We start from the raw sequence: 25,701 nt of genomic DNA, 5'->3' as shown, positions 1-25,701 counted from the left end.
TTTAAAATGGGAGGTGAATAATAATTGAAATGAACAAACAGGGTCAAATGTTCGTAATGGAATTGTGTGGATAGAAAAACCAAGTGCCCACAAGTCTTAGAGCTAACAAATACAGAAGGACGTCGGGGCAACAGGGGGAAAATTGAGGATTCTTCACCATTACCATGAGAAAATAAAGACAGAGGCTGTATGTTTATCTACGTTGTACATTGGTCCAGTGAAGAGAGTAAGTTAGGAGGACCTGGGCAGAAAAAGAGCATCTGTCCACTACCATTGCTAGCATAGCTGGAGGAAGATGGGCAAAGCATTGGCTTCTTTTTAAGCTCCAAAAGGTAATTCACAGACTTGCCACTCTTACTTTGCTCTAGCTACCCCTTAGAAACTATAGAAAAACTGATTCTGTTGATATTTGGTTATGGCATCCTCCCCACCCCCCGGAAAGATTAGCTTAAAGTAAGGGGAAAGAATTTCAATGACCTACTAACCTAGTTAGATTATTAGAGTCAGCCTTTGGCCACAAAATGATTCCCTATGATTCACGCTGGGCTCTGAGGGAATATTCTAAAACTGTTGGAAGTAGTTTTTTAAAATCACAATATTTTTTGCAAACAATGAGAAGATCTACCTTGAAAGTTATGAGACACTTGCAATTCTGCTGTTCCCTGTGGAAAAAGCAAATAGAAAAGACTGCCAAAAAAATACAGAAGCATGTGAAAGATTGGGCTCTAAACTCTGTCTCAGGAAAAGATCACGCTCTACCCGCCACACCTGGGTGGATGGGTGTGCTCTTGTTAACATCCTCGGTTGGGCTGGGTTATTTTAAAACTGACAAGTGAAAGACTTGCCTAGACCATATCTGGTTGTGTAATAGTCATGAAGAATGATCGCTCTAACAACACGAAGTTGCTGTTACACACGTATTCACAGGTAGCAATTCAATACTTTTTGGATTTGATACAAAAGTAAAATCAATGAATATAATTTAAAAAATACATTTGGAAAAGGGAAAAATCAATGTTTAGAGAGAAAAGAGGAAAGAAGAAGATGGACAGCTGTATCTTTTTTACTTGATACAAAAATCTATGCAAATAAAATAAGGTGAAAAATTCTCAAAAAATGACTTCTATTTGAATCTGTCAATTTCTAATGAAAATGCTTAGCTTAGGTTTGATCCTAAACTCATATGCACATTGCATCTTGTTGTTCAACCTCAAGGAATCAGAATATGTTAAATCAGGAATTATATTTTAACTTAAAAAATCAATAATTGGGAGAAAATTTCCCCTTGTTGTTATTTTATATTATGTGAAAACTCTTCCAGAAATAGTTTACTTGTTTGAGCAATGAATATGAGTGACTATTGAAATATAAGGCAATAATATTCATGGCAAGTTATTTGCATGTTTTGAGCTTTAGTTTCTTAATCCATAAAAAAAGGACAATGATTCATTATCTCATAGGGTTATTGTGAGGATTTAAAGTATATATATATATATATATTCTCAGTGCTTTATATAACAGTATTCTAATAAGCAGCGAAATTAAACTATAAAGGAAAACTGAAGAATTAGGAAATGAAACACACCTTAAACATACACAAACAGACAGAAAAAAACTCACTTTCCAGGTCTCCCCACCTTTTTGTTAGAGAAATAAACACATTTTTGGCTTTCAAAGGTTTAGAGGTATTACTTTATTGATGACTACCTGTTAAATAAAAAGAAACAATAATAAACCCCCCAACGCCGGAACTTATAATTTAGTTTGGGTTTCATGAATATCTCAATGGAATGTTTTTCCACCTACAGACTCCTTTCCTAAGGTTTCTGAAGCAGAGCTTGGACATCGTCTGTCCCGATTCCCCCAGCACCACCAATGCTAGAGCCTGCAGTAGAGAAAACACGACAGATAAAAAGTAAATGTACTTTTTATAACTAGAAAATTTTTATGGTGTAGGAAAACAGTATTGTTTAAGTCAGGTGAGGGTTTGACTCTAACTACTGATTTGCAGAGAAACTTTAAGCAAGTCACCAAATACTGATTTTATGATCTATGAAATAATTGATAAGAATCCTGAAATACCTCTTAGAAATGCCTTGTCCAAACGTCAAACTATAAATGTAAGACTTATAAAACTGTCTACCAGATTGTTATACAAAGAGGGCAGTGTTTTGACAAGGCATAAAGCCCATGGAGATTATCAAAACAAAACAAATTAGAAACATTCTCATTTTGCTTAGCTCTCCAAGGTATAAATAGATTAATTGGTCTGTCTTTTATCTCCGAGATTTACATCCAACAGCTTGCTCTGAGCAATGTGATTATGAGTAGAGAACTAGAGAACTTCTTGTTCCTTTTAAATTGACGTTACTAAATCCCAAGGCTGCGGCTGTGCGGTAATATGCTCAGAGTCCCCAGCTCTTAGCACCATCCTGCTTTGCCAAGAGTGAAAATACATGAGTTGGAGACGTGAATGAATAATTGTCAGAAGTTCAACACTAGCTTACATGCCAAATTTTCATCCTTAGGTCCTTCCTTCCTTCCATCTTTTTAAGAGGCCATTTGTATTAAATCTTGAGATCTCCTTCTTAGCCTATTTTTGTAGAGTTCACAAAAGCCACAATACCAGACAACTGGTCAGAATTTTGAAAACATGGTTTTTCTATTAAAGGAACACCATAGAGTAGGTATGTCTTGCTTTATAGAAATTAACCTGGCCCAGCATTTTATGGGTAAAAAGAACAATGGGGCGGATAAATAAGCCAGTAAAACATCAGCTCATTTGGCCTCAATCTCATTTGCAATGGGCATTTTCCAAAGCTGGGTACATTTTTCTGGTTTCCCGTCTGCCCGGTCCTCCTGATTTAGTGATATGTTTGACTCCCTCCATTCACAACCATTCTGATTCATTTCCTGGCTTTTTAAACTCTTTCCTGGCATAATGCCTTCTTGGGTTGCCATCTCAGAAGTAGACCCCTCTTCCTTCTTTGGACTTACTCCAAAATCAACTATATTCACCTTAGAATTTTTATGTGAAGTCTTGACCAACCATGGCCCAGGCCCATTTACTTTTTGCTCTACCACAGATAAAACAACCAGACCGAAACAATATACCTCCTTTGGTCTTCTTTACTTTGGACTTTTAAACATCAGTTTTTAAATTATTTTATTGACTTATAGGAAGACCACAATTGATAGTGTTGACATCTAAGAAGATTCTGTGACAATGGAAAAGCATTGTAGGAACATGAATGTCAGCATCATGGGGCACTGCTGTGTCCAGTGAACAATTTTTAGTCACACATCCTAAGTGTTCTCCCTGTATCTTCCAGTAAACCCTTAATTGATTCAGAGGGTTGCTGGATATTGCCATACCTCATTTCCATCCCTTGTAAAAATGTGGAAAAAATTACGGTCACTACTATGTTTGGTAAAATAGCTTTCTAGATGCTTTTTTTTCTTATTTTTATTAATCCATCAGTCTGAAAATTTACTGGCTACTTCTCCAAAACCTCTGAGTGTTTCGTCTATACATTTGGTGTAAAGGATACAAACAACAAAAACAATTGCAACTACCCTATGTATCTCAATTTGCATTTTTAAAAATTAGTTCTTGACTTCAAGCTGCAAAACGCCTAGAAGGCCTCAGAAGAAAGAGTTAATGATTTTTTGCCTCTTGTTTTTAGTTGGAATGTATAATACATTAAAGTATATCCTCAAATCATGAAAAGTATTCATGGTTATTTTCTAGTAGAAAGATTTATTTTAGAATACTTAGGTTAAAGTTTGATCTTTGTATATGAGCAATACAATTGCATATACTTCTTTTTTGTGCTAATAACTATAGAAGACCATGCTGTCACATTATTATTATTTCTTACCAACAGATAACGGAAACTTAAAGATGTCCACATGATTATGACCTCATGGTTATAATCTTGGTTCTTGTGTAATGCTATGGGACCTACAAAGAAAAATTCCCATTCTAAGGCTCCTGACGTGAAGCAACTGCTATTCAAATTGGAGGTCTGGGTCGAAAGAGAAGAGAGAATGCGGGTGGCATTCAATCTAGAGTGTGTAACATATTCTTCATGTAAGCAGACTAGAACATGGAATTTGCCTGAGCAAAATTACACCTCATGAATCTGTAAGAACACACTGCCAGTTCTGCCAGTTTCAAAAGTGATCCTAGTTTCAATTCAGGGGTGGGATGCCTAATGATAGAGGTGACAGTAGGGTAATGGCAGTATGTGCAGTAGATTGGCTCCCAAATCTGTCTTATTGTTGGAATCTCTTGGGGTGGCCTCTGCAACTGCTGGAATCAGAAGTTCTAGGATATGTCCCAAGAATCCTATTTTTCAAAGCTTTCTAGTATGGGAGCTACCATTGTAATGGCCAGAGGGCAGACCTGAAGGCAGAGAAACCAGGGTCCAAGTTTGCTGAGTCTCATTTTGCTCATCATTAAATAGGGGGAAATGATACCTGCTTTTGGGAGGGCTGCAAGAGTAGAGGAAATCATATGTAAAACACCTGTCAAAAAATGGTGACTCAGAGGATAACCATTATTTTAAGATTGATAATAAATGTTATAATATATGATGAAGACCTTCAACCAGGAAAACAAGCTTTGCCAAGTAGGACTAGAGAAGATTTCAGAAGCTGAGGAAAATAATATAATAAAAAAGGAAAATGGTGCATGAGGAAGTGGACGAGCAGTTCTGAGTGATGGGGGAGGCACTGATGTGGGTGGGCATGAAGACGTAGTGAGGTCAGACTGTGGAGAGAGTGAGAGCCAAGTTGCCAAATAGGATGAGATTGGAGAGAGGACCAATTCAGAACTCAAGGAGAAAGTCCCTGAACCCTAGGTCAAGATCCAAAGCAGAGAGCCTGGGCAGCAGAGATGAGAACCCAGGAAGGCTGACCAGCACCAGAGAGTGTGGCATGTGGTCCAGCGCTAGGTTACTGTTGAGCAGCCCTCCTAGATTTAGGGTTTGAGAGCAGGCAATGCAGAGCACATAATTATGGATCTCAGGTGAGCACAGGCAGTTCTGGACCCCCGTGTCTGAGGGGATGGCACAGATCTCCCCTTTTGCTTCCCTTGCTATGATATGAAGAAATTGTTGAAAATACCAAGGCAGTTGAAATTCTTCTTAAACTTGAAAAGAAATCAAAGAAATACATCTATCTTTCATGACAATCATATGACATTCATTTTTATTAGTTAGCATAGGAGTTCTTGTCTCAATGCAAAGGTCGAAAAATTGGGTGGCTTTGGATCTGAGAGAGAAAGGCAAAGACTTTCCCTGTAAGGAAAACATGAACTGAGACTTGGAGGTAAGAATGATGGTCCCATTTCAGAGAGAGAACTGGTCAACCAATAGAGTTACTAGTGGCGTGGAAGTGGAGGTAATGAATAAAAGTGGAACAACTAGAATATTACTGCTACATTGATTTGGATGTTGCATTTACTGAAATTTTACCACCTGGTCCAGATCATTAGGATTATTATAAATTAAAATTTTTTTTTTTGTATTCTTTCTACTTTAATTCAGTAGAGACCTTCTATTTCCTTTGAAGGTCATGCTATTTAATTGTATACGTACTCAATAGAATTAAAGATTGATTTCTTGTTTGAATGTTGTTTACTCAAAATGTTTGGCAATGTCATTAGTTTGACAACTAATTTGTCATTAGTTGGGGCATGACCAATTAAAAGCTTCAGGGAATCTAGGAACTTTTAGAGGTCAAGTTTCTGTTATGTCAACTACATTAAGATGCTTCCACATCCCACATTAAACATTATTTATATATAATTAAATAAACTGAGTTTCAATGCAGTCGAATAGTTGATATAATGTACTATTTTGTATACATTTTATTATCAGTTAATAATAATTTCAATTTATAATTCTCTTTAAAATTTTTGAGCCAATTTTTTTTATAAGTCTTGAAAATCTGGCAAGGCCAAGATTCAGTGCTTTTAAAGATTTATGGAAAAACAATTGGCCTAGGAGTGATGTTATTTTACATATGTAGGATAACCTCTTAGAAAAAACATATCTTAAGACACATTACAAAAGAGTATGAGAGAATGTTTGTTGATCCATCAAATACCACATTTCTCAAAATAATGGGATTTAGTGATTAGTTTTTTGAGTTTGTATATTTTACATTTATGCCCTTCCCCTAAAGTATCTTGCAACCTTCTTGAAGTCACAGCTTTCCTTTTTAGGCCTCGTTTTATCCTCAGAATATGTGTGGTGACTTCTACTTAGTAAGATTTATGGATTAATTCTTCCTTCAAATTGTAATGACCTCTTTTTTTTTTTAAATAAGTTTACTAAACTTTCGCTTAAAAGTTTTTGTGAGTAAAGTTCTTATGTTAGCGCCAGCTGGCAGAAATCATGAAAACATGTTACCAATAGATTGATTGTGCAATATTTAAGAATTTACTGCTGACTTCCTATGTTCTAACCAACTGGAAAAATTTAAAAGGTCAGCATATGGGTTTTTGTATTAAAAATAACCTCCTCAAAGTTTACGTCTTTGCATACATTATTGAGTTTAATGCCAGCGTTGAATTCAACATAGAAGTAGAAAAAGAACATCCACCATTTCGCAGAGTTGCTAATAACATTTCATTATGAATTAGTTGGTTCCCTTGCAAACTATTTTGTAGTATGAAGAAAACTTATAGACATAATAAAACCCAACATATATATAAATTTTATATGCCAGATCTAATCTCATTTACTGATCCTTTTCAACTGGCAAATAAGCTGTTTAAAAATCAATCATGTTGGAAGGCATGGTGCCACATGGGAGCCTGAGAACTGCCTTAAAGTTGTCACTTGGGTGGAAGTGTGAAAACAAAATAGTTCACAGGAAGGCTATGTGAAGAGGCCGCGGGGACCACGAGTGACATGGTACAAGGCAGATTCGGAAAGTCACCTTGGGCTCCAACATTGCCCTCTTTTTATACTCAAAGAACAAGATACAGTTTATACAGTGGTAGAAGTATAGAATGGGTAAACTGGGCATAAATGTCCTAACTTGTTCTTATGTAGTGGAATTGATTTTCATTTTGAAATGAAATTTGTTTTTCTGTAATTAGTTTTTTTGGTTGTTGTTATATTGTTTTAAAAGGAAATGATATTATCTGCTAAAATGTCATCCATTTGGAAAAATATAGAAAATATACCATAGATATCATCCATGTATACCAGTAAGAGGGATCAATTCAAAATCTTATTCTATTATATGGCGTTTAGGAGCAAGAGAACAATAAAATCATTTAATAGTTCTTGAATTTGCAAAAACATCATGTGACAAAACAAGCAAACATATCTAACCAGCTTACATCATTATAGATTCTTACATCATGTCTTTACTCCTTTCAAAAAAACACAAATACATTAGAGGATGAAATACACGATTTTAGTCACGGCTTTTGATGTATTTCTTTAACAGCTTTTGGCTACATCTAAATGCTTCTAAATAGGAATAAAATAACTCAATAGAGTTTTGCCTGAGCAAATGTAAGAAAGTTGTTTTTTTTTCTTTAATTCCTTAGAGAAGAGAGAAGGGAATGAAATAAAGAGCGTAAAGAGAAGCAAGAAAAAAAGACATCTGTGTGGTCTGATAGAATAACGTGACGTAGAGGCCTGCAGAGAGATCCCTATGGACTTGAGAAAGTGCTGGAACTCCTGAAAAGAGCTTAGTCTAAGTAAAATAAAGACATTCCCAAATATAGAGGCCACAGAGTAGGGTCCCAAAGTGTATTTGTTGAGCTTAATTGAATAGCTTATGATATATTTGAATATCTGGTTCATGTTAAACAAAAAAAAGCACAGTTAAAAAAATCTGTAGCTGCTGTTCTTCCCAAAGCTGTTGCCATGGAAACCACACTTCACTTCCAAGCAAGTATCAGTGTTTCAGTCTCATGTACTTAATGATACTCTTGGCCATTTTTCAACATGGTAGCTTTTCCTTCCCAAACATGAAAGCCCAAGTCCTGATGCAAGAAGTCCTGTGATGAAGAACAAATGCTCACCAGTTACCCAGGATTGAAACTTTGAGTTCTTCTGAGCAGAGGGGAAAGAATTTGAAACTAAGAATTGTGGAATTTTGCTAGACCACCAATTTCTGGTTGTTTATTTGTGTGTGGATGCTCTGCCTGACTAAAGGGAGCATTCCCTTTGCCTTTGAGTTCGAATTTTCCAGCTGTAGACTGGAAAGAGTGACGACTGGGAAAGTCAGTCCACACTGGAACTTTTCTTGGTACTTACTGTCCAGAAGAAACAATTTCAAAGAAGGCATTCTAGTTTCTCCACTTTCTTGTTTAAGAAGGCTTAAGTAAGCTCTCAGAACCCTTCGTTAAATGGAGGTGAAAATACTGACCTTTCAGTATAGCTATCAAGATTAAGTAAAATAGTGTTCTTAAACAGACTAATAAAGCAGTCATGATAATAAGACCGGTAGTAACTGTTATGGATTGAATTGTGTGCCCCTCAAAATTTGTATTTTGAAGTGCCAATCCCCGGTACCTTAGAATGTGACTGTATTTGGCAATGGGGCTTTTAAAGGAAGGGATTAGGTTAAAATGAGGGCAGTAGGGTGGGCCCTAATTCTCTCTGACTAGTCTTGTAAAAGGGAAATTTGGACACAATGGGGAGATCTCAAGAATGCTCCAGCAGAGAGGAAAGGCCACGTGAGGACACTGAGAGAAGATGGCCATCTGCAAACAAGGAGAGGGGCCTCAGAAGAAACCACGCCTGCCAGCACCTTGATCTTGGACTTCCAGCCTCCAGAACTGTGAGAAATAGATTTCTGCTGCTTAAATCACCCAGACTGTGGTATTTTGTTATGGCAGCCCTGGCACACTAATACAACAACTAACATGGTTGAGAACTCACTATAGTTTTTCTTATTAGTCCTATTTCCTGAGAGAGCTGCTGAATGAATTTAGAGGATGCTGAAGGGAGCACTCTCCCGACTTTGCCTTTAACTTCCCAGTAGACCAGCTGTAGCTTAGACAATTTATTGTATCGGTATTATTTTTGCAAGAACAAAGAGAAACCTCTCTGACAGTAACTCACAGCGTCATTCACAGTTTGTCTTTGTTATGTTAGTTCTGGATGGAATCCACTTAATTATCAAATAAAATCTGCATATTTTATTAAAGTCTTATTCACCATTATGGAAACTTAAATACACAGTGGTGGTTCAGATTTTTCTTTTCTTTCAAGTATTATGACATTATAAGCATGGAATGGATGGAAATGAAAATCCAGTCCATCATATGTATTTGTTTACTGTGTTCTTGCAAGGCGTCATTCATACTGGCCAGACTGGGAAGGTTTGCCACCCTTTGCTCCCTCTGTAAGTATAGCAAGTTTTACTTCCTCCTGTCTTAATACAAATTTCTCTATTCTCGTGAGTATGGATATGTTTATTCTTTCTAGGCAAGCAGGAAGAAGTCTGAATCCTAATTCAAAATGCAAGTTTAGTCTAAGTTGAAAATTGGGGGAACCACTAAATAAATAAGCAATAGTATTATGATACTTTAAGAATGCCACTAAAATTTCTGTTGGTTAAGATTTCTGTATGTGTGTCTATATATTATACATGCATATATATGTGTATTATCAATTATATATTAGAGATAACCCATAATATATGTTATTTGTCTATGTATCATCTATTTTCTATCATATCCATTTTAATTTAGGATGTAGATACAGATTAGGTAATGATTAACCCTTAGAAAATCAATTAAAATGAAAATTCTTTCAATGAGGTTAAACATATCTAAAGCTTTAGGTCCCAATGTACAGGTCACTTTCAGTGTTGATCTTATCCTTTAAACACCAAGTATGAATACCATTTTAAGTTATTTTTTAGCCAGTTACTTGGCTAATTTCTTGGCTCACTTACCTAAGAGAGAAAAGAGCAAGAATTGAGAAGATTCATTCAAAGGTATGTTGAATACAAACTGTGGTAATGCTAGAGTTCTTAACAAAACTCAGCTACAGAAGGTTTAGTTACACAAGTTACTAATGCCTAGGGACATCTTAAATTTGCAGCATGTGCGTGCTGGTTTATCTGAACTTTAATTGAATAAGGCATACGCTGGAACCTGCTTGTTTTGATTACTGTTAGTTTCTTCATGACTCTTCTAGGTTTTTTTCCCATGGTCTACTAGGTTTTTAATGTTTATTAAAACACGTGTTTAATCTCAAGATTACATCATTTAAACCAAGGAACAGATATCTTTCATAGAATATTCTAGTACTACTGAAATTGTGATAATTTTTTATTGTGTTTGCTGTGTATTTTTAAAATAAATTTTGACAAGCCCTTAAATTCATTTTTTTCTCTACCTCTGCATATTTGTTATTTTAAAATCAGCCACTGTTGCTTATATACCTGAGTATGAAAATAATTTTTGTGTGTTAAAGAGCAGAAGAAACATTTGAATTTTTATTTTTGGATGAGTATAATCTATTGGAAATACAAATCGGTATAAACAAATATTTTAAGATCTTCTAGGTACTTAATACATATTAGAACTGTAGCAGTTTTTTTTGGTGAATAAATCAACAATAATAATTTTAAATCCAACTATGATAATTTAGACAAAGTCTAAATTTTTAGTTTATCATTTTTGAAGGCTCATCCATGGGGCCTACCACTTTTATACATATTTTGGCTGGCAGATTCTTTTCTCAGTTATGAGCTCACTTGTAATATCATGAAGGTAGTAGTTTATTGAGAAAAAGTGTTGATAAGCACTCAGTAGTAGTTGAGTCACACACTGTGACATGTACCCACGTTCCATATGCAAACAGAATACCTTTACTGCTTCCACCATTTTGTTTCTTATTAAGGCCCTTTATTGAAGAATATAGATTCCTAAATCCACTGTATTTCTTTGTGACTTCAGAATCCACATAAATAAATCATCCAAAATGATGTCTTTTTGGATCTTTGGTCTTTTCATCCTCAAATTTCTTTTCATTTCTCTTGGTCAACCACTTTCTCCCTGTCTTTTCAGCCCCAGAAAATATACCACTTCTGAAATCTTGGTTTTAAATACTCCATTCTCCCATAACCACTGTCTATTTTTTTTGCAACATTTATTCAAGTATCTCTATTGCCACAATACTTCAAATACATCAAGGCTCCAACCCCTACTCACATCTTTTCAGCAGGCAACTCCACAGTTCATTTTTGTGCGTGTTCAGCCTACCTTCTCTGTCCATCATTATAGTTACTTTGTTGCAAATATCCTTCAGTCCTTTGTCCCTCCGTTCTTCCATTTTAATCACCTTGCAAAATGCTGCCACTTGCCTTTATGACTGAACTTCAGTTGGGAAAGTCTGCTAGAGAAAGATCACATGACTCTGTGATCTAAAATCTCAAACTTCTGCTCGATACTACTCATCGATCCTGCCATTTCGTCTAATGGGATCGTTTCCACTTTCACAATGAAACTTCCATGCTGTCTCTTCTCTAAACCACCTGTAACTTCTTGTCTCTCACTCTTAGTTGATCATTGTGCTGTTTCATTTCTTCCCTTTCCATTTTCACTTCAACTCACTGTAATTGGATTTCTATGCCCACCACTCTGTGCCCAGCATTTCTCTGAAAATTTTTTAGCTGGGTCAGTATTAACATTCTACTGTCTACATCTTGCTCAATTTCTCGTCATTATGCGAGACAGTAGACAATTTTTGTTTCCCTTAATTTCTTCTTTAACTCCTGCTTCACGATCCTGCTGATTTTCTTTAACTTAATGGCAATATCTTCTTCGTTTCCTCTGCTGGCTACTCCTCCTCTACAGGCCTTCACATTTCCAGGTTCCTTAATTCTGGGTTCTAGATCTCTGCTTCTTCAACATGCTTTTGCTGGGTGATCTCATCAACTGGCATAGGTAAAAATTCAATATTTATTCTGATGACTCTCAAATGTTTATGTTTATCCTTGAGTTCTTGACTTGTATTTCAGACTCCTTATCTGAAACCACAATTGGACGTTTCATATACCTCTCAAACACGACCTATTAAAAAGCAGAAACTCATGATTTTCCTGCTTAAACTCCTCTCCTTTTTGCCACCTTAGCAAATGGCATCAAAATTTATCTAGTTGCTTCTCCTGGAAGGAAAAGAGTAATTTGTTCTTTCTTTCTTTTCCCTACTGTACCAACCCCTCAGTGAACTCTGTTGATTGTATCCCCAATTTATTCTCCAAATCTGTCAACTTCTCTCCATCTCCACTTTCCTATCAGTTCAGATCACTATCCTTTCTTTCCTGGAGTATAGTTTACTAACTTGTTTCTTTAGGCCACTGTTGTTCCCTTCAAAACATTTCCCACAAAGCAGCAAGTATGATTTTAAATGAAATCTAATCATGCCGTACCTCTGCTTAAAACCCATACAATGGCGTCTAATTATGCTAGGAATACAAAGCAGACTTCTTTCCACGACCTAAACAGTCACATCTACTCTGGTCCCTGCCGACCTCTTCAAATCCACTGCAGGCCACTCTCCCAGTAGCTCACTTTGTTATTGACACTCCAGCCTCTTAAGTTTAATAAGCCAATCAAGGTTTTTCCCGGTCAAATTATTTGCAGTCATTGTTGAATCAATGAAAGTCCTTTTATAGGCTTCAGTGTCAATGCCATGAAGCTTGCATCTTTGTCTTTCTCATTCATTGATTTCCCAGAACCTAGAATGGTTCCTGTCACAGAGTAGGTGTTCAATATGCATTTACTGAATTAAATGCATGAATACATTTTATCCTTAAGATCTTTGTTGAAATTTCCCCTCTTCAGATAGGCCTTTCCTAAGTCCTATTTCTGTGATAGCTCCCACCCCAGAATAAGTTACACTCTATCTCTCACCATTTTAATGGTGTCCCATACCATTTTAATTTCCTTCATAGCAGTTTTCACCATCTGAAATTATCTTGTTTACTTATTTGTTTTCTTGAATATGTCTGTATCTTCTAGTAGGACACAAAATCAGTGTGGGCATCTGCTGACTTGTTTACCACTGAGAATTTAGTGCCCAGCACAGTGTCTGTACATCCTAATCCTATACAATAATTCCCCATAAATATTTAGGAAACAAATAAACAAAGAAGTAAATGAACAAAAAGACCAATAGAGAAAGATTTCTGAGGAAAAGATGAGGGAAGATGGCAGACTTTGATAAACAAAGTTTAGTGAAAGTAAACACAAAGAGTCTCTTGTTTATCCCATTAGGATTATTTATAAAAATGCCGAATTGCACAGGTTCTTATGTTAGCTCATCCAGAGAGTACAATTTGTTCTTCCCCTTTATTTTACCCCCTGTTCTGACCCAGTTTCTTACCCATGACAAATGTTCCCCAACCCCTAGTTATGTTGGTAGAATTTTTTTTTCAGTCTTTGATGTGGAAAATTTTCAGTGGTTTTTGGAAGTTTAAATAGCTTAGATTAGTCAGACATAGTTTTGTTTTTCTCTGCTAAACCAGAAATATATTCCTCCACAGACTGAATTTTATCTAAATGCTTAACAAACCTACCTTTTATGCATACCTGAACTTAACTCATACCTGTCCCTATGGTATTTTATGTCTGTCAAACTTTTTAATAAAAAAAATTATCATGTTTTTGAATTTTTAACTTAAGATGTAATCCATTCATCAAAAAGTACACAAAATATGAATGAGGAGATCAACAATTATCTACTTTCCAGATCAAGAGATAGAAAATTCCCAGCACTACAGAAGGACCATCCCCTCATGCACTCCCAATTTCTGCTCTTTCCCTTCTCTGCTATAGTGTGGTCTGATTGAAAATTCATATAAACGAATCATAAGATATGTATATTTTTATGCCTGGCTTCTTTCTTACAATATTATGCCTCTAAGATTTATTCATGTTGTTATGAGTAGCAATATTTCATTCTTTGTCATTGCTGTTTTTGTTACACCTGACAGAGATATCACAATTTATCTGTCCATTTCACTGTGGATGGAAATTGGGATTGTTTCCAGTTTTTGGCTGTTATGAATAATGCTAAAAATTCTTCTACATGCCTCTTTAGATACATGTGCGAGCATTTCTGTTGGGAGTATCCAAGTAATGGAACTCACATCTTATAGGAAATGTATATGTTCAGTTTTAGAGGATACTGCTAAGTAGATTTCCAAATTCTTTGTATCAATTTAAACATTAACCAAAAGAGTATGAGAATTCCAGTTGTTCCACGTCCTTGCCATCTTTTGGTACTGAAAGTCCTTTTGTTTTTACCCATTCTAATGGGTATGCAGTAGTATCTCATTGTGTTTTAATTTTCCTGATGACTAGTACTGTTCCACTTTTTCATAGATTTGTCGGTCATTTGGATGTAAGTCTCTTGCCTATTTTTCCTTTGGGTTGTGTGTTTTTTCCTTATTGACATTTGAATGTGTATTTTATTTATTCTGAGTAAGGGCCCCTTCTTAGTTATATGTGTAGCATATAACTTTCTTAATGCCATCTTTTGATGAACACATTTCTACATATTAAAGTGGTTTATCATTTCTTCCCTTATTGTTAGGACTTTTTGCTTCTTGTTTAAGAAATCTTTACCTAACTCAAGGTTTAAATATGCGATCTTGTATTATCAAGGTGCATTACTTTCCTTTTCACATTTAACTCTACACTCTATCTGGGATTTTTTGTGTGTGTGGTACGAAGTAGAGGTCAAGATTCAATTTTTCCCATATGGGTGTCCAATTAAGCCAGCACTGTTTATGGCAAAGCCATCCTTTCCCTATTGTGTTGCAGGGCTACTTTGACGTAAATCAAGTGGGTATGTTTATGGTCTCTCTGCTCTGTTACATTTGTCTATTTTCCTATCCTTGTGCTAATACAACACTGCATTAATTATTGTAGCTTTTTAATGTCTTGATTTCAGTAAAACAAATCCCACCTTATTTTCCTTTAAGAGTGCTTTGGCTTTTCTTTTTTTAAAAAAACAATTTTTTTAGAGAGGTTTTAGGTTTACAACAAAATTGAGAGGAAAATACTGAGATTTCTCATAAATCCCCTGCTCCTACACATGCCTGGTTCCCCCATTATCAACACCACTCACCAGAGTGCTCAACTTTTTACCAAAGATGAACTTACAGTGATTCGTCATAATCACCCAAAGTCCTTACTTTACCTTAGGGCTCATTCTTGGTGTTGTACATTGTATGGGTTTGAACAAATGTACAATGACATGTATTCATCATTATAATATCATACAGAGTATTTTCATTGCATTAACAATCCTCTGTGCTCTGCCTATTTATCTCTTCCTTCCCTTCCTCCCCTGGCAACCACTGATCTTTTTATTGTCTCCATAGTTTTGCTTTTTCCAGAATGTCATATAGTTGGAATCATACAGTATGCAACCTTCTCTGATTGGCTTCTTTCACTGAGTAACATGCATTAATGTTCCCTCCAGGTCTTTTCATGGCTTGATCGCTCATTTCTTTTCTGCTGAGTAATATTGCATTGTCTGGATGTACCACAGTTTATTCATCCATTCACCTACTGGAGGACATCTTGGTTGCTTCCGAGTTTTGGCAATTATGAATAAAGCTTCTATTAATCTTCGTGTGCAGGTTTTTGTATGACATAAGTTTTTGACTCCTTTGGGTAAATACCAAGGAGAGCGACCTCTGGATGGTATGGTAAGAATACATTTAGTTTTGAAATAAACCTCCAAACTGTCTTCCAAAGTGGCTGTACCATTTTGCATACCCATCAGCAATGAATGAGAGTTCCTGTTGCTCCACATCTTGTCAGCGTTTGTTGTTGTCAGTGTTCTGGAGTTTGGCCATTTTAACAGGTGTGTGGCAGTATCTCCTTGCTGTTTTAATTCGCATTTCCATGATGACATGGAATGTGGAGCATCTTTTCATATGCTTATTTGTCATCTGTAGATCTTCTTTGGCGAGGTGTCTGTTAAGGTCTTCGGCAGGTTGTTTGAGCTTTGGCTGTTCCTGATGTTTTGTGTTTCCATTTCAGTTTTAGGATCAGTTTGTCTAGCTCCACAAAAACCAAAACCAAAAAAACCCTGCTGAGATTCTGATTGTGATTGTATTGACATTATAAATCAATTTGGGTAAAATTAACTTCTTTATAATATTGTCTCTTCCAATGCATAATCACAGTATTTTCTTTTATTTATGTAGTTCTTTTAAAATTTCTGTCCGTTAAGGTTTATAATTTTCTACGTGGAAGTGTTGTACATATTTTGTACATTTATTTTAAGTATTTGATATTTTTTGGTGCTACATAAATGGCAGCCTTACATATTTTTTAATTGTGTAGTTGTTTTTGTTTAAAAGTAGATACAACTATTCCTGATGGCTAAAAAGCCCCTTTTTGAAAACATAATGGTAGGCAACTGTGACACTATGTAGAGAACAAAGGTAATGCTGGTATTTTGAAGATATAATTCACATAGTTTTTGATGTTGTTTGTGAATCATTTATTCATTCATTCAAACCTTAATGAATACCTTCCATTTACCTGATGCCTTGAGAGGCATGGAAATGTAAAATGGTCCCAAATACAATGTAACAATTCTGTAATAGAGGTATGTATATAAAACTATAAGTTTTATATATATAAAAATACAATTTTATATATAATTCATATATAATTATATATATAATTTTAAATTTTGTAAACTCTCTTTTCATTTGTATCATCTAATTGAATCCCTTTGGTAGTCTTGTGAATTTAGTCTTGTTAATCCCTGTTGTAGGAATGGAGACTCACACAGGATAGATAATCTCCTCAGGTCCCACAAGTTATAGTTATGGGGCTGGGACTCCAACTCAGGTCCTGACTATGAAGGAGGAGCCCATTCCGTTGTGTCATAAAGTTTCCCTGGCACTGAAGCTCCGCCACCCGGCAGGGGGCAGAGTTCCCAGTGGGCACATTCGGATGAACAGAGGTGGCTGGTGAGATCAGCGTGCATCCCCCTGTAAGGTAAACGCGTGAGCACAAGGATGTTAATCTGTTTTCTTCATTGCTATGTCCCTGTCACATGGAATAATGCCTGTGTCCTAGTTAGCAATTATAATTATTTATTGTATGAATAAAATTGAAGAATTAAACTTTACTCTGAAGCAGACAAAGGTGAAAAGAGTCTTAGGTACCACTGGTCTATCAATTTAAACATTTAAGTTCAGTGCAAGGCTTAGAGGCATGTGCGTAGAAGGTGACATGGCAAGGGGATGGCCTGCACAAATGAAATAATTACAGGTATCTCTTTGATCTTTCATGGTAAGTTTGCTTCTCTAAGTTGTTTTTCTCCTGCTTCCAAGCTAGCATCTGAGTCATCCCACAATAAAGCAAGGGAAACACATTTTAGAACAGAGTTAAAGATCTTGAAAGTAGTCATAACAATTTTGAAAGCAAAAAGTGAATGATTTTTAGCTTATCAACTCATCAAGTCATTTGCTATAACTCCTCTGTCATAGGTAATTGACAACTGGCCATCAACTCACCCTTATGACCCTCAATACGTTTAAGCAATTATATAATTTGTAATTCTCATTTGAAAGGCATGCTGAACTGTATTCTCACGCTTATGTCACTAGCACTTTGACAAAACCTTGGGGATGTGAGTTGCTCTGTTTCAAATCAACAGAGTAACTTTATATATAATTTACTTAATTTCTTCTGTTACAGAGAACATGACAACAGTAATTCTAAATTTAATTCAGAATTTTAATTTAATTTACAAGTGTATCATAGAATCATAGAAATGAAATATTTTTCATGTACACTTTTTTCATATATGAATATGAATTTTTTTAGGTTTTCTATTCTGTGTCATTGGGCTGTTTATTTCTGCTCCTGTAATACCAAACTGTCCTAATAATTGTAACTTTTTCATTTAAAAAATTGAGGTGAAATTAACATAACATAAAATTAATAATTTTAGGACATACAATTCAGCCACATTTAGTACAATTACAATGTTGTGCAACCACCACCTCTATCTAGTTCCTAAACATTGGCATCACCCCAAAAGGAAACCCCACATCTATTAATCAGTCAGGCCCCATTCCTGTTCTCCCCAGACCCTGGAATCACCAGTTTGCTTTCTGCCTCTGTGGATTTACCTATTCTGGATATTTTATATAGATGGAATTCTACAATATGTGACCTTTTGTGTCTGGCTTCTCTCACTTAACATGTTTTCAAGGTTCATCCACATTGTAGCAGGTGTCAATATTTCATTCCTTTTTATGGCTGAATAATATTCCACTGTATGGCTATACCATATTTGTTTGTCCATTAATCACTTGGTGAACACTTGGGTTGTTTCTACTGTTTGTCTACTGTGAAGTGCGGCTATGAATGGAATGTACATTAAAGGTTACTTATGTCTAATCTCCCAGCCACTGGACCATTCTGAACACTGGTCAAATATACTCAATATGAATCACATGAGGGTACCTCATTAAAGAAGCTGTTTCAATTTTAGTCAGCAATAATTGTTAGACAGCTCTCTATATCTAGCCAGAAATTTGTGTTTCTAGTTTTATTAAAATCACTTTAAAATATATGTGTTTATAAATCACTCAAGAGAGAAACTGAAAAAACACCTTTAGGGTGATGCTTAGGAGGAACTGGAAAACCATGCTTAGCTGTACATGATCATGTCTTAAAAAAACAGAATCCATTTATCTAGTATTTTTTAATTAGGTAAAAGATAGTTTAGCTCCTTTTCACTTCAATGAGAAATCCTTCATTTATGCTGCTCTGTGAACCTTGATTTTATTCTCACTTGGTAATTCCTGGAACTTTCTCCTCCTCAGAGAAGTCCCTACAGTCACATAAGCAAGAATTTTTGAAAGCTAACTTTTTGCTTAGAGCTTAGAACTCTGAAGCATCTCCTTGAGGATTCAAATTTTGCTTGCGTGGAAAAGAGGAGAGCAGGAGGAAGGGACCAACTCTCATCCTATCGCAGAAAGGCCACTATTTAGTCCTCCTTTCCTCGAAAAATAAATGCAAATCCCAAAACTAGCAAATTCTTTTTGGTACTTTGACCTTGAATGCATCGCATCTTGTCAGTCACTCATTAACATTATTTGTCATGGTAGAACTTTGTGTAATAACACTTATGTCTGAGCCGTTCCCCGAATAAGGGTTTTAGATGGACATAGACGTGCAATAAATCCAAGTTCTATTCTCAGGTGAAGTTACATTTTCTTGGTTATAGATAAGCAGCAATTGAAGTGAGAAACTGTCTCTTCTTTTCCCCTTGAGATTTTGTACCCATGGAGGTGTCTCTTTGTCCGTTTACCACCTCTGTGCTATGGACAGTGTCATTAGCTCAGCTCACCAGGGACAAATCATTTTATACATGGAACAGAGATGCTTTTATACTGCTAGAGGAGTTTTCTGGGATTTCTAACACTTCCAGTTTTACATAAAGGTGAATACCTACCCTGTGTAGGAACATTAATAGCAGCGAATTCAAAACAACCATTGTTAGAAGCACATTTTTTAGAGAATACTTGTATCTTCTTTTGCTGGACTTCATTACAAAGGTCTCCTGCTTTATCACCATTACTTGTGTAAGCTGGTGTGTGTTTGTGCTCTGGCCAGAGGTAAAAGATGAGCTCCAGGTTGTATGCAAACATCCAATGGGTGATACCAAAATTATTTTCAAGATGGTCTCTTGGGAAGTGGTATTTGCTATTATGGGCTGTTCGTGTCTCCCCAAAACGCATATGTTGAAACCCTCCCCTCCCTCCTCATGTGATGGCCTTAGGAGGTGGGGCGTTTGGGAGGTAATTAGGATTAGACGAGGTCCTGAGGGTAGAGCCCTCATGAATGGGATTAGTGCCCTTATAGGAATCACTAGAGAGCTGGCCTCCTCTTTCTGCTCTCTGTCTTGTGAGGATACAAGGAAAGGTTGGCAGTCTGCAACCTGGAAGAGGGCCCTCGCTGGGACCTGACAGGGCCGGCTCCCTGATCTCAGACTGTCAGTCTCGGGAACGGTGAGAAATAAGCTTCTATTGTTTATAAGCCACCCGGTCTACAGTGCTTCTGTTGCAGCAGTCTGAATGGACCAAGACGTTTGCTTTTCACTTAAGAGTCTGTTAGCTTGTGACCACTGTTGCTAAAATGAAAAGAATGTTCTTAATAAGTCATTCAGTGCCTTTGAAGGGCAGTGTTACTTACCTATTTCTTCTCAGATTTGAAATTGTCTCACATCTTCTTTGGTGAACATAAATGAAGTCAATGTTCTGTGGCCTGCATGTAGGCATGGTACACACCTCCTGTGGTACACGTGAGAGAAAGGTCTTATACATGATGCAGGTTCTAGAAAGGGATGAGTCACTGTGGGTGAGTCTCTCCCACCCTCACACTTACAGATGGGAAGTAAGGTGAATGACTTGCCCGGGGTCCCAGGTATTCCCAATGGTAGTATTGGCATAAGCACAATATTTACAGACCCCAAAGTAGTGTTTCTTCACACACTGTCTTTGGTATGAAGCTGTAAAGAATTGCATAGGGGATGGCAGGGGTGGACAACATCAATATTGATGTGATTGTCCGCTTACAGGACAGTTGACTCTACCAAGAAATAAAAAAAAGAGTGGGACTTGTTTTACTATTAAAAATACTGTGAACTACAATTCTTAAATAGTCTAATCTTTTCTCATAATCATGTTCCTTTTATAAAATAAGTGATGATAACAATTTGACAAAAATATATTCTGTACTTCATTTAAGCTTTACTCCATTAACTAATACATAAAAACAAGAGGAGTGGAATAAACCATCAGGGTTGAAAACTGTAGGAGAAAGGGACTTGGTTGGAAGCTTGTACATTAAATGAAAATATTTGTGCTAGAAGAGTTCGATTTTTGTATGCGGGGGTGATAGGCAATTAATTTCTTGGCTGTGCTAACTCATGTTTTTGAATTCAAAACTAAACATCTGGCATTTGAAAGAATTCTTAAAAATGCAACTTATAGATAAGCTTACTTAGAATACAGTAAAGTGAAGGCGTTGGGGAAGTTGAATCATGAAAAATCTATGCTTGTGAACCACCATGACTTCTTTCCCTGTCCTCAGCTCTCTCCCCATCCCGAATGCCGTTCTTTAGGGGGCTTCCTCTCAAGCAATCTTAATGAGGAGTTACTATGTGCCTTGTATTATACTAGGTGATTTTCACAGATTATTACATTGAATTCTTGAAACAACCCTGTGAGGGAAAGTTAACTGGACCTGCTGCAAGCCATTTCTTGATGTGGAACCCACTCTGAACTGACAACTCAAATCTGGTATATTTGCCCCCAAATCCAAAAAAGACCCACCAAATGTTGTGCCTCTTTCTTTGCGGTAGATAATAGAAAGTATCGAAAATCTTTTCACTTTATCTAAGCAATATCTTGACATTTCCTAGACTCTGGACTTTTAGAAACTTCACCAGTGTGGCAGACCTTGAAACTTCTTGGGTTTAGTTTCCATCCTCTTGACATGCATGGGTCTTACTAAGGCATCTAGGGTTCTTAATTCCTGATCACCAGATGCATTTAGTATAACATTGTCAGTATAATGAATGAGCCAGCCTAATGTTCTGTGGCATATAAAGACTATAAAGGGATTTGATGACAGAGGGCCTGAGGCAAAGTAGTGAAGATACGCTTTTGTCTCTGTGAAGCTAACTGCTTCTGATCGTCTTTGTTAGATTTTTAAAAAATGGGTTAAATCAATAGCTCTATTCTAGCTGCTGGGGACTGGAGTAATTTTTCCTCACCTGGAACTGCAGATTAAGTTTGTGATAATGCTCAGTCATTGGTCACACTCACTCCAAGACCTATCAAGCTTGTGCACTAACCCAACAGGCTATTTAAATAGACATGTGGTATAAATCAACTTCCCCCGCATTTTGAAAATCTTTTGTTATGGAGTTAAGATTTTCAATTCACCCAGGCATGTGGTATCACTTTTGGATTGCTGTATTTTGAGGAGGGTGGAGAGAGAAGGAGTGAGAGGAAGGGAAGCTGAAAGCAGAGAGAGTAGCTGTGTGGAGAGTACCACATGACAGAAGCTGTGACCTTCGGTGGAGACGGAACTAACTCCCAGCATCCAGCAGTGAGGGACTTGGGAGAATTCATAAATGCCCCGAACTCTTGCTTCTCCATCCTCCCAAATGTGGGAGTGCCTCCTATGGGCCAGGCCCACCAGGAGCTAGAGGGGGTGGCAGCTATGGGGGGATGCCATAGAGATCAGCCTCTGGGGAACAAGCAGAATAAATAAGGATGGAGTGCTTGATGGGTGGGGAGATTGATTAATGAAAATAGCCAGAATACAGGCGTTTCACGATTTAAGTACATTGCTGCTAATAGAGAGAGGGAAATGAACAAAAATTATAAAGCTCACAGCATCTTACAAGTTTTTTTTAACTACGGATCTTGGTCTCCAATTTACTGCCTCTATTCTCACACATCACTGGGAGCTCAGTTGGGTTTCTATCCCATTTTGAATTTCTGTAGTTGGGGCCACCCCTTCCATCCTTCTAACTCTTTGTTTAGAGCTGAATCCCTTCCTACAACATAGCTTCTTTTTGCAGCATCCAGGTCTAAAGATGCAAAAATAAACAAATAAAATAATGCTCTAATTTCTAATATCTTATTGTGTGGGTAAACACCATTCGACTGAAACTCTTCTCCATTAAAAACTGCTCTTATCTGTGTCTTTTCTCTTAAGTATTGACAAGAGATTATTTCTGTTCTCTCCTTTCATGGGATGAGTATATTTGGGGATGCCACTTGGAAGCACCTTATGCCCATCCCAGCCATTTCTTAAACTATATTTGTTTGTTATTGTTTTCTGTGTCATGTAATCAAATATTTACCCTCCTTGCAGCAGCAACAGCTGTTCTTAAAACCATTTGTTTGCTTCTACACTAGAGTACTTCTGACTAATTTTTGTTTTTATGTCCAAAGATGTGTGTTTTACATTTACATGTTGGAGGGAGCTGGTGCCAACCAAGTGGCTGTGGAATGGAAGTGTCATTCCTGTTCTGTCTGTTCTATCTTGTGTTTCTGGGTGGGTTTTTTTCTTTGGTGAGGATGATTGGCCCTGAGGTAACACCTGTTGCCAATCTTCCTCTTTTTGCTTGAAGAAGAGTGTTCCTGAGCTGACGTCTGTATTCATCTTCCTCTGTTTCTTTGTATGTGGGTCGCCACCACAGCATGGCTTGATGAGGACTGTGGGTCTGCACCTGGGATCCAAACCTGCAAACCTTGGCCATCGAAGTTGAGTGCACCAAACTTCACCACTATGCTACCAGGCCAGCTCCTGGGTGAGGTTTTGAGCTAATAGATTTTGAAATACCAAAATCGTATATCTGAAGTCTAATGTACAATTATTTCTGAATCAGAAATAAGCTGTAAATAATAAATTGATTTGAGATTACAAAATATTTTAAGACATATAAAGAAGTATTTCTTTGCTTTTTCACTTCAAAGAAAGCCCCTCACCAATCAAATGTTGTTTCCCACACATCAAATTCTGAATAGTGCAGGGGAATTGACATTCCAGAAGAAAGATAGTCCTAAGATTGGCAAGACTCATTCTTTTCTGAATTTGTATATGATAATTTAAGAGTAACAACTAAATGAAATTTAAAGGAAACATTTTAAAACTTAAAAACATTTATTTCTTCCTTTGTTGGTTCAGGGACTTTGGACTACAAAAAACGAATGAAATCACCCATGATAAAACATCTGGTTGAGTTTTGCTAGTTCTTGATATTTTAAGCATCCCAGCATTCCTTATTTGAATGAATAATATTTAAGTGGGATAATTGTTACTGTTCTTATGCTGATCTTTCAAAAAAGACCATTGCATTGTCCTGTGCCTGGTAATGTGGGAAATTGTTGCTCGTCATTCAGTTGACTTGCTTAAGCATTTTTGGTGAACATTGCTTACCCTAACAGAAATGGTGTGGTTTGCAGAGTGGATTTTCCAGCTCTCAGTGACTCAAACTCTACTCACCCATACTCGGGGTGAAAGTGTGTGTTGGAACACAGAACTCTTGTCCAGTAAGTGCACCCCTTAAAGAAAGGAATTTGGGCAAGATCTGGCAGAATTGTAAATAAAACAGAGTTTAGTTACGCCAGAACGGGCTCCTGCAGGAATTAAAGGCTTGCGCATCCCCTCAGGGCAAACTGCAACATTGAAGACAAAGAAAATTTGCGGCTGTTTTTAATGAAGAAGAATATTCTTGCTTGGTTTTATTATGGAAGGATTTTGGTTTACAAAATGTGGAACAGATGGAAAAACTCAAATACCATCAGTAGCTGTTTTTACATATCTATTTCATTTGAAAAATAAATATGAAGATGAAGATAATTTCCAAATTACTGTTAATTTATGTGTTTTAGTGAAGAGCAACTCCATTTAAAAAACTTTTTATTTTGGCAATTTTAATTATATAAAAAAGGAGAGAACAGTATAATGAACTCCCATTACTCATCATCAAGCTTTCACAATCTTGAGCACAGAATTAAATTTTTTCTATACAGTTTCAGAAAATTTGAGAGTTAATGAGGTCTCCAATATATCAGCCCAATATGATGACAGTGCTTTACAGATGTGGCTGTTGAGGACTAAGGAAGTTAAATGAGTTGACCAAAGTCACCCAGTGGCAGAGGCAAAACTAGAACCTCTGTTTTCCAATGGACAGTTTAACAGCATAAAGTAGGCAAACTTTATTGTTTTGAGTCCTGATTTCTTAAACTGAAAAGGAATAAGAATCATAACTCACCGTGTTGCTTTGGGTGAAAGCCAGATAGAGAGCCCAGGACTGTTCCCAGAAAGTAGTAGGTCACCACAGATGCTGGATCCTCTCTCTTCCTGCTCAGACTCTGGTATCCTTGGCCACACATGGTAGGAACTATTCTGTTCAGCCTTTCAGGGCACCACGAGATTGAAACTCCAGCTGTGGTAAAAAGTCTCTATCAAAAGTGACAGAGCTTAGGGAAATGATTGAGAAGCACGGGTGCTTAAGCCCACAAAAGGAGGTGGAAACTTTAACCGTTGGAACCACCAACTCTCAAAGAGAGGCAATCTGGAGTGGACAGTGTCCAACCAAATCCCGAAATCCAGCAGCTCTGTGAGCTAGACATCCCCAACAGGCTGACGCTCAGGACTGGAGCACTGTTCTGGTTTGTCTGGGAGCCAGATGCTCTTGTGGTAGATTTACAGGTAGAGAAGGGTTGATGAGGTAAGTGACAAATTCTGAAGGGGAGGGAATACACATCCAGAGAGGGGAGAGAAGAGATAGGCAGATGCTAAGGTCAAGATCAGAGATCAATTTTGGTTTTTCTCCCATGTGTTTTTTAAAAATGCTGACTAAATGAATTTTGGACTTTGATTATTCCCTCTTTGTTTGTGCATGAATTATTTAAGCAGATGTCAGGTAGTGGCATAACTTATTAGTAATTTGGAAACATGTGGAAGCCAACACTTGTGCTTGTGTGGACTCTTTGCTGAGATTTTTATTTCAGGGCAGGGACTAGAGTTCCTATAAATGGGGTTTGCTTGAAGCTCTAACATGCACGTGCCAGTCTACTTTTATTCAATATATTTTATTTTACTTTTTATTCAATCCACTTTTCATTCAATCTGCT

General features: G+C 36.9%; 1 non-coding gene across 1 annotated transcript; it reads right to left on the bottom strand.

Annotated features, from left to right (window-relative positions):
• Positions 1 to 1,674: 1,674 nt before the first annotated feature.
• Positions 1,675 to 25,266, bottom strand: LOC103549619 (uncharacterized). Its single transcript, XR_011537275.1, has 3 exons — positions 24,837 to 25,266; positions 20,234 to 20,331; positions 1,675 to 1,885 (listed from the first exon to the last, which is right to left on the bottom strand). It is a non-coding gene; the product is annotated as an uncharacterized protein (transcript).
• Positions 25,267 to 25,701: the final 435 nt, after the last annotated feature.

Source organism: Equus przewalskii, chromosome 2 (genome assembly GCF_037783145.1).
Source record: "Equus przewalskii isolate Varuska chromosome 2, EquPr2, whole genome shotgun sequence".
NCBI classification, from domain to species: domain Eukaryota; kingdom Metazoa; phylum Chordata; class Mammalia; order Perissodactyla; family Equidae; genus Equus; species Equus przewalskii.
Note: the sequence above shows the minus strand (reverse complement) of the source record. Positions and strands in the feature narration are given on the sequence as shown.